The following is a 12,502-nucleotide window of genomic DNA, read 5'->3' as shown; positions in this document are numbered from 1 at the left end:
ACTCTGCCTATTAGCGGGGTACTTCAGTCCATGCACTTCCTCATCTCTCCTCGGGCTCTGTGCTGACATTGAGAAACCAATTTGGAAGCAGCGGGATGTGGTTTTTTTTGCTGCAAAGAAAGTATTAAAAATAGACTACATACACAACAAAATAGATATATTTTTGTGTCTTTGGCATCGTGTGTGTCCCCTGAACTCTGTGTGATCACGAACACATTTTTACTTAATGTTTTTTTTTCCTCTGTCGATTGAACAAACTGTCCTTTCAGAGATGATATGACAAGAGATGTTCAGTGGTTTCAAGAAGTATTGACATTTGTTGATTGTGGAACTAATCAAGCTCCTCTTGTCCCGGAGCCAATCAGCGTCTGCCGTGATTCACCCATCGATTTGTCTGATTCGGCGATGAACCCGGGCTGTTTTGTTTATCTTCTCGTCAGAAAAATACAGCGCAACATTTGGTCGTCCCATCTTGTCTCTCTGTCTGTCGGAGAGACACTGTTCATGGCCGGCATATTGTGTAAGGACTCATCATGCTGCCGATGTTGACAGATCTGACTGTCACACACTTGTCAAGATGCCAAGCAGTCACAAGGGAACGGCAAGAACACGCTCGCAGAGTGTATGAACGCAGGCGGGGGAGATCTGAAGTGATTTTGTCTCGTCTGTCAAATACAACTTGTTGATGGAAAAAGAAGCTCCAATCAAGTAAAAATCATATTTTACGTTTTAAAAAGTGCATTTTAAGAAAGCGGAGTGACAGAGGAGGAAAATCTGCAAGAAAACAGAAACTTACTTCAATGTTTTCCGTGTTATAAATTATTATAAAAAGGATTCCCAAATGATGTTGGTGTTTCTGGTTACTTGATCTGCCTGATTTGATTTGTATGGTCTTTTATATGTTTTCACAAGCTGAGGCATTCTGGTCACCGAGGGGTTAAACCACAGACCACGACACCCTCCATTCGCTCTCGCTCTCTCAAACTTGCATTCCTGTCGTCCGTCTACTTCTAACTGTCCAATAAACTGCCTCCCACAACCTCAGCTCTCCAACCTTTTTGGGACATTTGGTCTGATAAACCAAAATAAACACCATCTGCTTCTTTTTGCCCAGAGACAACAGATGTACATTAGCCGTTAGCTCACTCCAGGGCAATTATTTTTAATTGTGGGCTGTCCCTGTGAAAAGAAACAATAAGAATAAAAATCTATAAAAAGCAGAGCGCTCAGTTTTCTGGAGGCTAGTAAGTTGATACAACGATCTTTCAGGGAGGAGAGAGAATAAATGAGTAGTGCTGATACGAAATGGGATTTTATTTTAATGAGGAGACATTACAGTGAGATCTTAAAATCGAATCCACAAGATGTGGAGTGCTTACGGACGATCTGCTGCAGAAAAAGAATAATGGCTCGTACTTTTTTTTTTATGAGATATTATTGATACGATGTTTTCAAGGGTAAAAAAAAAAGTTATTTCACATAGCAGCAAGATGTTTTCATGTTATTATGAAATGCAAACACAATATGACAATAACTGTGATATTGTAACATAATGTGTAGAATACTATCAGGCAAGAACAAGATGTCTTTATGTTATAATATCACGTTATCAAATTCTGATGTTTGAACTATAAAAATGAAAAATAAATAAGTCAGAAATTCCTTTATTCGTCCCAGAAACTGGGATATGTGAGTGTCACAACAGCAAAGAACAGTTCAATATAACAATAAAGAATAAGAAGAGTAAAAAATGAACAATATGAGACAGAGTCCTATAAACATAATGTGTAGAAATATAAACAGTGTAATTATGAACAGTGTGAAATTGTGACTATATAAGTTAAAAAGCAGACTGGCTAATGTAAACTAGTTTTTGACACAATTATCTTTTTTTAGAGGAAATGAAGGAACAATGACTACTGACGTGAAGTTATAACGGTATAAGTTGACACGTTATGACATGATACATTTCAATACGTTTCTGTTGTTGCAAGTTTTCACGTTAACGCACGTTGCCAGACATTTCATGTTATAACAAGATACATGCAATCGTGTCTTGGCACGAAAAAATAGTCAAGTCCTGATAATATGAAAATATTTGAAACCTCTGCTGGCTTTGCCGGATTGCTATCGTAAAGTGAACACAACTCACCACTCTCCTGCAGCAGGTAGCTCGTTGTGGGGAAGCCCTGATGAGACGATTACCGAGTGCTGTAGAGTTCCGCAGCTCAAGGATGAAAATGTATGATTATTACTCCATGGAAATGCAATCAAAGTTCATATGTGTCTTGCCTACCAGATTATAACAGTTATTATCAAGAGCAGACTGGGAAAAGAATGGAACTGAACATTTCTAACAGCACTCGGTAATCAACTCGTCAGGGCTTCCCCACAACAGGAGGCTGCTGCAGGAGAGTGGTCAGTTGTGTTCACTTTACAATAGTTTACTGACTAAACGTTGCTGCTGTCGATGACTACGGCTGACGATTTTACTCTGTCACATGTGAAACCTGCACTGACAGACCGTCACATGACAGCATCTGTTCTTTCTGTGTGTCTGATAAAATATGATAAAAGCACACAGGTGAAACGTCACCCAGACTTGACACAAGGGATCCATTAAGAGCTACAGGTGTACGGTACTGGATGAATAGAGAACGGGTGTGGTGTATTTGCTGGAGTGTTTATGGGACAAATCGTTAAACTGGAGATGATCCGTAGACGATTAAAGATGAGCTGTGAATGAGGCATAATGTTCCTCGGTCAGCTCTGACATGAATGATTTAGGTCGTTTTTGTTTTTTTTTTAAGCTAATTTGAAATCATAAGTGAAAGTTAATGAGAATTGACGCCTTCAAGCAACTCTGGGTTTGTGTGTGTGTGTGTGTGTGCGTCTTTCAGTCAGTGAAGGCACTTAAAACCTTTTCAAACTCATTTTAAATTTCTTTTTAATAGGGAATTTGTCTGCTTCGAAGCGTGGGCTGGGAATTGTTTCGTGGTGTAATTGTTCGTATGGAATAACCTTTTAGAGGGTCAGAATTTGCACCTCGCGCAGATTGTCTTCAGTTCTTTCTTCGTTTTATGAGCAGCGAGCGATTGAATCATAATGAGGGGAATAAGCTGCAGCTGGAAGCTGTGTGCCATCGGAGGCTTTTATTAACTGAGAACATCTGCTTTATGTGCTGACTGCGCTGCGAGCTCACTGGGAGACATGAAATGAAATGCTCCTCTTTGTGTTTATTTTCTCTGTTCCTTGTTGTCCTCTCCTGTAGGCTATTACTCCCAACTGTTTTACAGATGGTCCAGGTCCACTCTTCACTTTGTAAATGCTCCATCTTGTACCGTCTTCACCCCCTCTCCATCTGGTCCCTCTTTTTTTTTTCTTCTTCTTCTCCTGTTTACTTGAGCGATGTAGACTCACAGCTTCTGGTCTGTTGGTCTGTATGCTCGACGATCCACAAACAAATTTATCACCGTAGCTCTGAAGACCAGCGATGAGCAACACTGAATCCACTCTCGTTAGTGTTCTTAGGGTTTGTTTACCTCGGTGTCCAGTGGCCCCTGAAACCAGATGGGTCGGTTGTCTCCGAGCCATAAAGAGGATATCGGCGCCGCAGCAGAATGAGCCCGGTGCCAAACTACACTGTGTATTCTCTGCTCGCTCAGACGCTCGCAGGGTTTACGGTTACATCCTTCACACGTGCAGCATCACCTCGCCTGAAGAGGAAATAAAGCAGAAATGAAGCTGAGCACATTCCACACACAGCTGCACAATTCACCGAAATATCAACAAAAATCCCAAAATGGCCAAAGTCAAAAGAAGCTGCTTTTTTTTTTTTTTTTTCCAAATCTGATTCTCCAGATGTAAGAACACATGTTTGTTTGGTAAGGAGCCTGATGAAATGTCACATCATTGTGACTTTTCTTCAACGAGAGTGAAAATATGTGACACAAAAACGATCATTCTCACTAATTGTGCATTGTGTCGGCATTGTGTTGGCTGTCAAAATAACTGCAACGGGATTTATTTCACTTTCCCTCATCGTGCAGCCCTTTGACACGTTAATACCACAGAAATATATGTTACAGATATCTGCTGGGTAGAAAGTACAGGACACATGAATGAGCTCCTGGTTTAAAGCAACATTATGTAGAAATTCACAATTTATGCATCCACGCAAATCCCAGGTTCTTGTAACAAGTTGTCAGATGTAGCGTTACATTATGAGCTAACCAGAAACGAAACGCGGTGCGTCATGACAACGTTGTGAAAACTTACATGTTGAAATAAACGTGCATTTTTGGACAGTTTGCTAATGCAGCCGAGAACTAAGCAAGTGCAACAACACTTGTAACAAAGCCAGACAGCTAATGTTACCTACTTTTAAACGGTAACAAGTTCAGCCCCCTTTGTGCAGGGTTTTATTTAGCGAAGCTGTCAGCAACCACAAAAAAAAAGCCAGTCAGAGATTTACTCTTGATCTACTCTCTCATTCTGTCACTCTGTTTTTCTCTTCTACGTCGACGTCTTCCTCAGTATCTTCGTCTCTGTTTTGACGGCTGCTGAGCTTGACTACATTACCCATTGATGCCTGTACTGAAATTAGCATGCAAACCAGCTAGCCCGGGCCCTCATCCTGTCTCATAACACCACTTCGAGCTGAGCCCCATTGCTGATGGTAATTCCCCCGTGACCCGAGGTCCAGATGTTGGCAAACTCTAGGGCCGCTGGCTCAGTAGGTAAATGAACCACGAGCTAAGCGGCTGACAGTAGATGCAATAGCCGAGGATAGTTAGCTGTGGATACTTAGTGTGGTGTGTTTATTCATCAGGATGTTCTTTATTTTGTTCTGAATGCTGAAGAGCGGGGACGTAAAGTGTTTGGACTGTTTCCAAAGTAAATCTGATCCCTGTGTCTCAACATGACTCAGCTCGCTGCCATCCTCTCATCTCTACCTTAGAGGAGGCCGTGACTCACACAGAGAGCCATTAACTTCATTATGGGCTATCATCGTATCTGCAATTAATTCACACAGCATCATTCACATTGTAGAACGGACTGAATGAGTTGTTGCCTGGAAATGAAACATCTCTAGTTTCCATTGACACGAGAGAAAATTAAGAGGACTTCTATGTAGTGTTGTAATGTTTTCATGTTCTTCTTGGTTACAAAATATGATGTTTTGCCTTGAAATGTGGCCCAATTTCCTTCCACATTTTCACTATCCATCATAGTCTCAGTTGCTGATCGATCATGAATCATGTTTATACAACTTACAACGCAGCACACAGTAGTTTAACATAATCTGAGCATTCGACGACGTCAGAGGAAGATGGCCGCCGTGTGATCAAGGTCTATTATCAGACTTCGTGCAAAGGATTGTCAAATTTCTGAACACATGCAGTTCTCCCCAAGACCTGTAAACAGACTTTGATGTCTAAAATTGCTTTAAGAATTAAATTCTGTCCAGGCCAGTTAAATCTGAAGGCAGAACTGGGTTTGTTCCTATGAAAGCGGCTCAGTGGTGTTCTGAAAAACTCCCGGCAAATTTGAATGAGAATAAAACAATTTAAACGTGCGGCTCCTCTAGACTTTCCAAGTTTCATTGGACAGAATGGCTCGAGTTGTGATGCTCAAAATAATTTATCCACTGTTTCACAGATGCTCCTTTCACAATACGAGCTTACTGTCTTTTTGGGCCGCAGCGCATCACGTGACAGTTTAATTACACAATAACTGGCCACTACGAAAGCTGGCTCCAAAGCCTGGCGCTCTTCCTGGGAGCTCGGCTCAGGCCCGAAAGACAAGGAATGTTATTTCGTAGACACAAACATTCATGCGGCATACATTCGGACGATGGACACAGATAACTTTACAGCGTATTCAGTGATTTGAATATTCTCTTCATATTTTTGAAGCAGGTTTAGAGGATTAGCCAATGAACGTTAAGTGCGTTTTAGTAGCGCATAAAAAGAAAATCTGGAATGGAAATGTTCTCAAATACATGACAGGAGCATGAACATATAATGGCAGTAATCCCTGTGACATTTCATCTGACATTTAGTTTTCAGTTGTGTTCCTCAGCGAAGAACTCAACCACCTACATCAGCGATGCAAGTAATGAGACCAGAAATCAATAGTTTCTTTGGCTCCCATTATACCCCTGGCACACACTGTACAAAAAAATAGATCTAAAATGAACAGATGGGGCTGCTATTTTCTCCGTGAGGCAGGATCAATTTTTACCTATAGCCCATAATAATGTCAGCGAGGAACATCGGTGAATGAACCCTAATGAAGGCGATGCTGCTGAAATGCGTAGGCAGACGTTTTCAGCCCATTGTGTCCCCGAGTCCTGTTTATAGACAACCTTCGCTCTAATATGACAAAACCAAGAAAATAGCAGGACTTTAACTTCATGGAGGATTTTTTTTTTCTCAGTCATTCCAGGTGAGCATATTGAAATAAAAAAAAAAATGAAAAAATATCAAAAGGCAATTTCCCCTCAAGATAATAGATGGAGCCTCTGTGTTGTTTATTGAAGCAACGAGTATTTTTAGATGTAGATGTAGGTTCGGAAAAATCATAGCAACAACGTTCAACCACTCAGTGTGTGTGTCTCTAAGTCAAATTTAATATCACAAAAAAAAAAAAAATATGGAGACAGATTTTTATTTGAGCCACCCACATGGTGGAAATACCAAGAGACACATGATAAACAAGAAAGAAACATAACATTAAAATGTATATAATCTTACAATTATATATGTTTTAACAATTTAAAATGCTTTATCAAGAAGCTGACACCAGTTTATCAATTAGAGAGGGAGTACTTAGTGCTATAATATTGAATAAAATTGAGATTTTAGAGAATACTGCATATACTTTACACTATACTGAGAGAGAAAGGCACGTGTGTGAGACGTCACCATGGGCGGATCAATACACAGCATAGTTAGGCTACTGATATTTTTAAAACCTCAGTCAGATAAAGGATCAATAATTCAGGCGGACAAGACTAATATATTCAACTAAATAACCCCCTGCGTCATGTTTCTCTCTGCAACAGACAGGTCAACAGGGGTCACGCATTGTTGTCGTTTGGCTAACAAGATGGAGACGGATGGCCTCCGCCCGCATGCTCACTCAAATCACCTACTGACCTGAAGTCCTTTAAACAGATATTAATCACCAAACTCTATCGTCCCCCTATGATGTCTTTCAGCGCATTGTTTTGGTTTTCCAGCCTACAAATGTATTTTCCAGCAGTAGGAAGCTGCTGTTTCTTCATGTTTTCAGCCAAAGATCTCTGATATAACCAGCTGGTGATCGTGGAGAACATGACGTAAGCTGGAGTGACGGATGTTTCCTTCGGGAGTTGGCAGAAAGCTTGCGTGTTAACAGGACTTACAGTCATCTGTATGTTTGCTGGTGGTGTTGATTTATCTGTGCTATTTAAGGCTTCATATCTAGTTAAAGAGGTCATATTATGCTAATCTTTGGGTTCATACTTTTATTTGGAAGTGCTAGTAGAACAGGTTTACATACTTTAATTAATTAAAAAAAAAAAACTAAATGAAATCATTCTCATGTGGTTCATTTCTGCAGCATCTCGTTTCACTCGGTGTTATGAACGCTACGTTTTAGCTACAGAGTGAGACATCTCACCTTTGTTCCATCATTGGCGAGAGCTGCAGATGTGCATTGCTTAGCGGGTTGAGTTTGGCAAATCAGAGACAGAGTGGGGCGGGTCCTGCTGAGCAAGGTAGTGTGATCTAAAATAACATTACAGCAGTAGAATGTCTGCAGACTGACTAGAGTGTATTTGTTTACAATAAATATATATATATATTTAAATGCATGGACTCAAAAGCATAATACGACCTCTTTTAAGCAGCATTATGCAGAAATCAGGCTCAACACCGCTGTAATAAATACAAATCCCAATTCTATAACTATATGTCAGACGTAATGAGGGTGCTAATGACAAACAAAACTCATGACATCATAACACGTCATGTGTTCTGAAGATCCACAGTGCAGAAACAAGTGACAGAGAGACTATTCACCCTGTTACAACACACTGTAGCGTCAAAACGAGTCTGAAGCTGTTGTTCTGAGGCTATAAAGTTACGTAATGTTGAGTGAAAATAAGTAAAAGAAGCAGCAAACTGACTTCAGTGTCATCACTGAGCAGAGTGTTATGACATATTGTCAAGTGACACGATGATGTTAATCTTATCCGGACCTCACCTGTCACTCGTGCAGCCGCTAGCTTAGCACAGATTATTATTCCACCTCATGACACGATGATCCGGCAATTCTACATGACATTATCATTACTTCATGTTTGTCACGTCAGAAACTTTAACACAAATAAACACAATGAAGCGACAACTTATGAACGTATCTACACACACACACACACACACACACACATCTGCCAGCATGGTTATGTGACTGTCAGCTTTAATTGGACCAAAGCTGAAGAGTTCTGTGTATAATGAGGCCGTCCACACTTATCTGATGGTTTCCACACTCTCTCCGACACAACCTACGGGATCGAACGCACCATTTCTTGCTCCAATTAAGTCTGTGCTATAAAGGCTACAGTACTTACAGTTACTATATCGACACCACGCATGTCACTTCGTCTGACCAGCGGCTCACTCTTTAATCACTGAGCGTGTTTGACATGTGAGCGAATGTGCTCTGTTTCTGCAGTTCCAACCAGCCGCATGTTGACTGGATTTGCTTCTCCACCTGCTCGCCGACTTGTTGCTGCCGTGGTTCAGACCGGCTTTTATGTGTGGGGAGTGTATTAACTATTGGATAGATAGCTGTGGGAATTGGTGCAGAGTTAAATGGTGGCCAGAGGATGAGTCCTGATGACTCTGAGGATCCTCTGAGTAAAATATCTCAGCAGCTTTTGGATGGATTCCCAGAAAATTGGGTACTCACAGTCACGTCCCCCGCCTCAAGATTTGTAACCACTTCGGTGATTTTGTTCCCACTTTTCAGCTAGAGACATCATCAAGTCAAGATTTTAAATGTGTCTAATAAGCCTTATTCGCACGGGACTTGCATTACCATTAGACCTCTAGTCATTTGGAATGATTGTGGAGGTTGTCTGTGATCGTAATTCTGTACAAATCTTGCCATGTAATTGCTACGTAATTTGTCAAAATAGATATTACCTACCATTTTTGTGGGTGGCTGTGGCTCAAGGGTACAACCAGTGTCTTATTATCCAAAGTGCTCGGCACCTTCGCATGGCAGCCACGAATTACTGTAAGTTGCTCTGGATACAAGCATCTGCTAAATGTAAATTTCACCATGCAGAGATATCATGTGATAGAATCGGTCCAGAGCGAGTAAATCTAAATCCGTCCAGTGTTACATTATTCTGACGGCAAAAGCACGAGTGACAGTTGGATCAGGCTCAGCTGTAGTTTGCAAATGTTAGCATGCAAACCTGCTCAAATAAGATGCTGAAGCTAAGTGCTGCACCTGCCAAACATTAACCAACAAACCACATTAACGCAGTTATACTAGCACGGTCATATGCTGATGGTAGCCTTTAATATAAGAATTGTGGAGCTCTGTTCTTTAAACCCCCTGTCAGAGATTTCTGTAGGCCTACCTCAGCGTTCTGTTCAATATTTTACTGTTTTCACCCCGCAGCCCTTTTCCACTTGGAGGGTTCCCAACTGAGATAAATTGATCTGGAGAAGTCAAAGCATCAGCCGTTATTTAAGCTAGTCGAGGAGAAGTACCGCGGAGAAGTGAATGCAGTGAAGGTTCATGAAGAACGGCCGACGATCCGTTAACATTCAGCACATTTATTGCAGTAACCTAAGAGGAGCTGAAGTCGCTCTGGAGGCGAAGTTGTACTTAATTGGGTAAAATATGAACCTGTAAATGGATGTGAATTTGACTTTAAGATATCATAAATGTACGCTAATGCTTTATGGGTTTTAGTGGATATAATATATGGTTATTGTTTTGTTTTTGTTTTTTTCCCACAACAACCTTTGCTTTTGCTGCATAGAGACTCTTAGTGTCATTACAGTCGATGCACATCGATGCAAAATAAATCATTCCTCCTGCTAATCACTTAGTAGTTGACTGGTCGAACATCTGAATGGATGGTAGTCCGGTGGATGAATCATGCCGCTGATGTACAAATCTAATGGCTCATCACTAATCTATAATTGACCACAGTCTATTTTAAGAAAAAAAGAAAGTGTGAGTGGATCTCATCTGCATTAGTACCTAGCATGTTTATTTAGGTCTCTGCCGAGCCGTCACTGGCAGCAATTAATCGTACGTACGTGTCTTTCCGGTTCACACACCTGCTTCTTGAAGTCCCTCTAACTCAATTACAAGAGCTGTGGAATGTGAGTCAATTGGTATTTTATGTTTTTCTCCAATACCAGTGTGTATTTCTGTCTGTAATTAATAAAGTAAGTGTTACTTTAGGGTGAAAGTCGTCGGCTCTGGATGAAGTTTCTTGCGGTTATTTGGAAAAAACAGAACGGCACTCTCAGTGAAACTCGCCTGATTAAGTATGGTTAAAGGAAAAATGCTTTAATTAGGTTTGCTTTTTATTCCCCTGACAATGGGGTGGAAAACAATTCAGCTGAAAGGGAAAATAAAATGGAAAATAAAAGTGAACAATACTGTCAGAGACATGGATTACTCGTTAAAGACCGAGACAACGTGCTGCATAAAACCTCTGTCGAATAACCCGTTCACCCTGAGCTTGTGTTACATCCAGCCAAGCAGAGCAGACTCTAACCACAAACAAGGAAAAAAAAAAAAACATGAAAATACCAAAATATCACAGAGTTTAGAGCTAGACACAAAGTAGCTAATCCATGTGTGATGATAAACAACTTTTAATGATCATATAAAGTTATGTGCAGACGGATAATTAGTGTGTTTCTCGGCAGTTCTCTATATTCGATCAACAGCATCGCCACCAGAGTGTCGACTCCATCAGGTGGGTATCCAGTGACATGCAGGCCACCATATCACCCCTAAAATACAATGATCTCATGTTGGGGTCCATAAGATTGGTCTCCTCTTTACTGTGCACATCAATATATACTTGTTCCCTCGTAATAAGTCTCTCCTAATTGAAATTTATACAGACGTGTTCTTTAATTAGTCTTTTATTTGACAGTAGTTGTGCAGTGCCAGTTCAAAACTGCTCAGCACACATCATTTTTGTTTACTTCCTGTTTTATTTTGTATTCTCATGTGTCTTCCTGTCTTTGTCTCTTTTCTGTGAGCACCTGTGTTTCATGTGTTAATCACCCCTCACATTCTCTATATTGTTTTTATACTCATTTTCATCACGTCTGTTTTTGCGTTATAACATTGTAAAGATTGGCGCTATTTAAATAAAGTTATTATTGTCTATTATTTCCAGCAACTGATCCTATGAAATGGCCTCAAATGTGTTGGTTGTGTTTTTAAAAAAAAAAAAAAAAACCTTGCAGAATACTGATTGCTCCAAAGGACTCCTACGAGATGGCTGCTCATACCATGACAGATCCACCTCCATGTTTAACACCTGGCAAAAGACACTGTGGGTTGAATGCATTCTTTGGCTTCCTCATCAAAACCTTCTCACTTAACTTTGCTCTGGTTTCACGTCCTCACACGACACTGTGCTTTATTTTTTTAAACTGTCGTCTGCATTAAAATGAATGGAATGGCTGCTCTCAGGAAAAGTGCGACGGATGTGTTCTGCTTCAGTGTGTGGTCAGGGTTTTTTAGACTTCCCCCGTTACCACATTATGTAATTTGGCAGTTTTTGTGCTAAAATCTGTCGTTCAGGGACATCATGTTTTGGCTGTGTTGTGTTGTTTTAAAAACTTTTTTTTTTTTTTTACATAAAACATAGTGACTGTCAGGTCTCACTTCACACAAGACACGCAGCTCAAAGTGATGACCGTCAAGGTGAACAACTTGAAATATTAGGTAACACTTCCACTGGCATTAAACCATGATTTAAAGGACACATGTTCTGTTCAATTTCATGTTCATCATGTTATTTTCGGTTACTACTAGAATTGGTTAACATGTTTAATGCTTAAAAAACATGTCAGTTTTCTCATATTGTCCTTGTTGAAATGCTCTGTTTTAGCTCCTGTGTCTTTAAGGCTCCTCCCACTGAATACCTAGCCTGCTCTGATTGGTCAGCTCACACACACACACACACACCTGAGCCAGCACCGTAAACAACAGCAGAGCAGCTGCACTACATCAGTTCTTACAAGCTAAACTAGATGCTAGGCATAAAATATGCAAATTCGGACACTGTGACACAATGTGATGTCACAAAGTAACAGATTTAAAGGCGGGACTACTGACGAGGTGTTTCAGGTGCAGTGTTTTCTGTGAGAGTCTGTTAGTGGAGACTTTGACCTCTTTAGCTTTCAAGACCTTTTAAGAACCGATATAACATGCTGAAGCATAATTCCATAACATA

Source organism: Acanthopagrus latus, chromosome 21 (assembly GCF_904848185.1).
Source record: "Acanthopagrus latus isolate v.2019 chromosome 21, fAcaLat1.1, whole genome shotgun sequence".
Classification (NCBI taxonomy): domain Eukaryota; kingdom Metazoa; phylum Chordata; class Actinopteri; order Spariformes; family Sparidae; genus Acanthopagrus; species Acanthopagrus latus.
The sequence above is the reverse complement of the archived record's forward strand: the minus strand, read 5'-3'. Positions refer to the sequence as shown.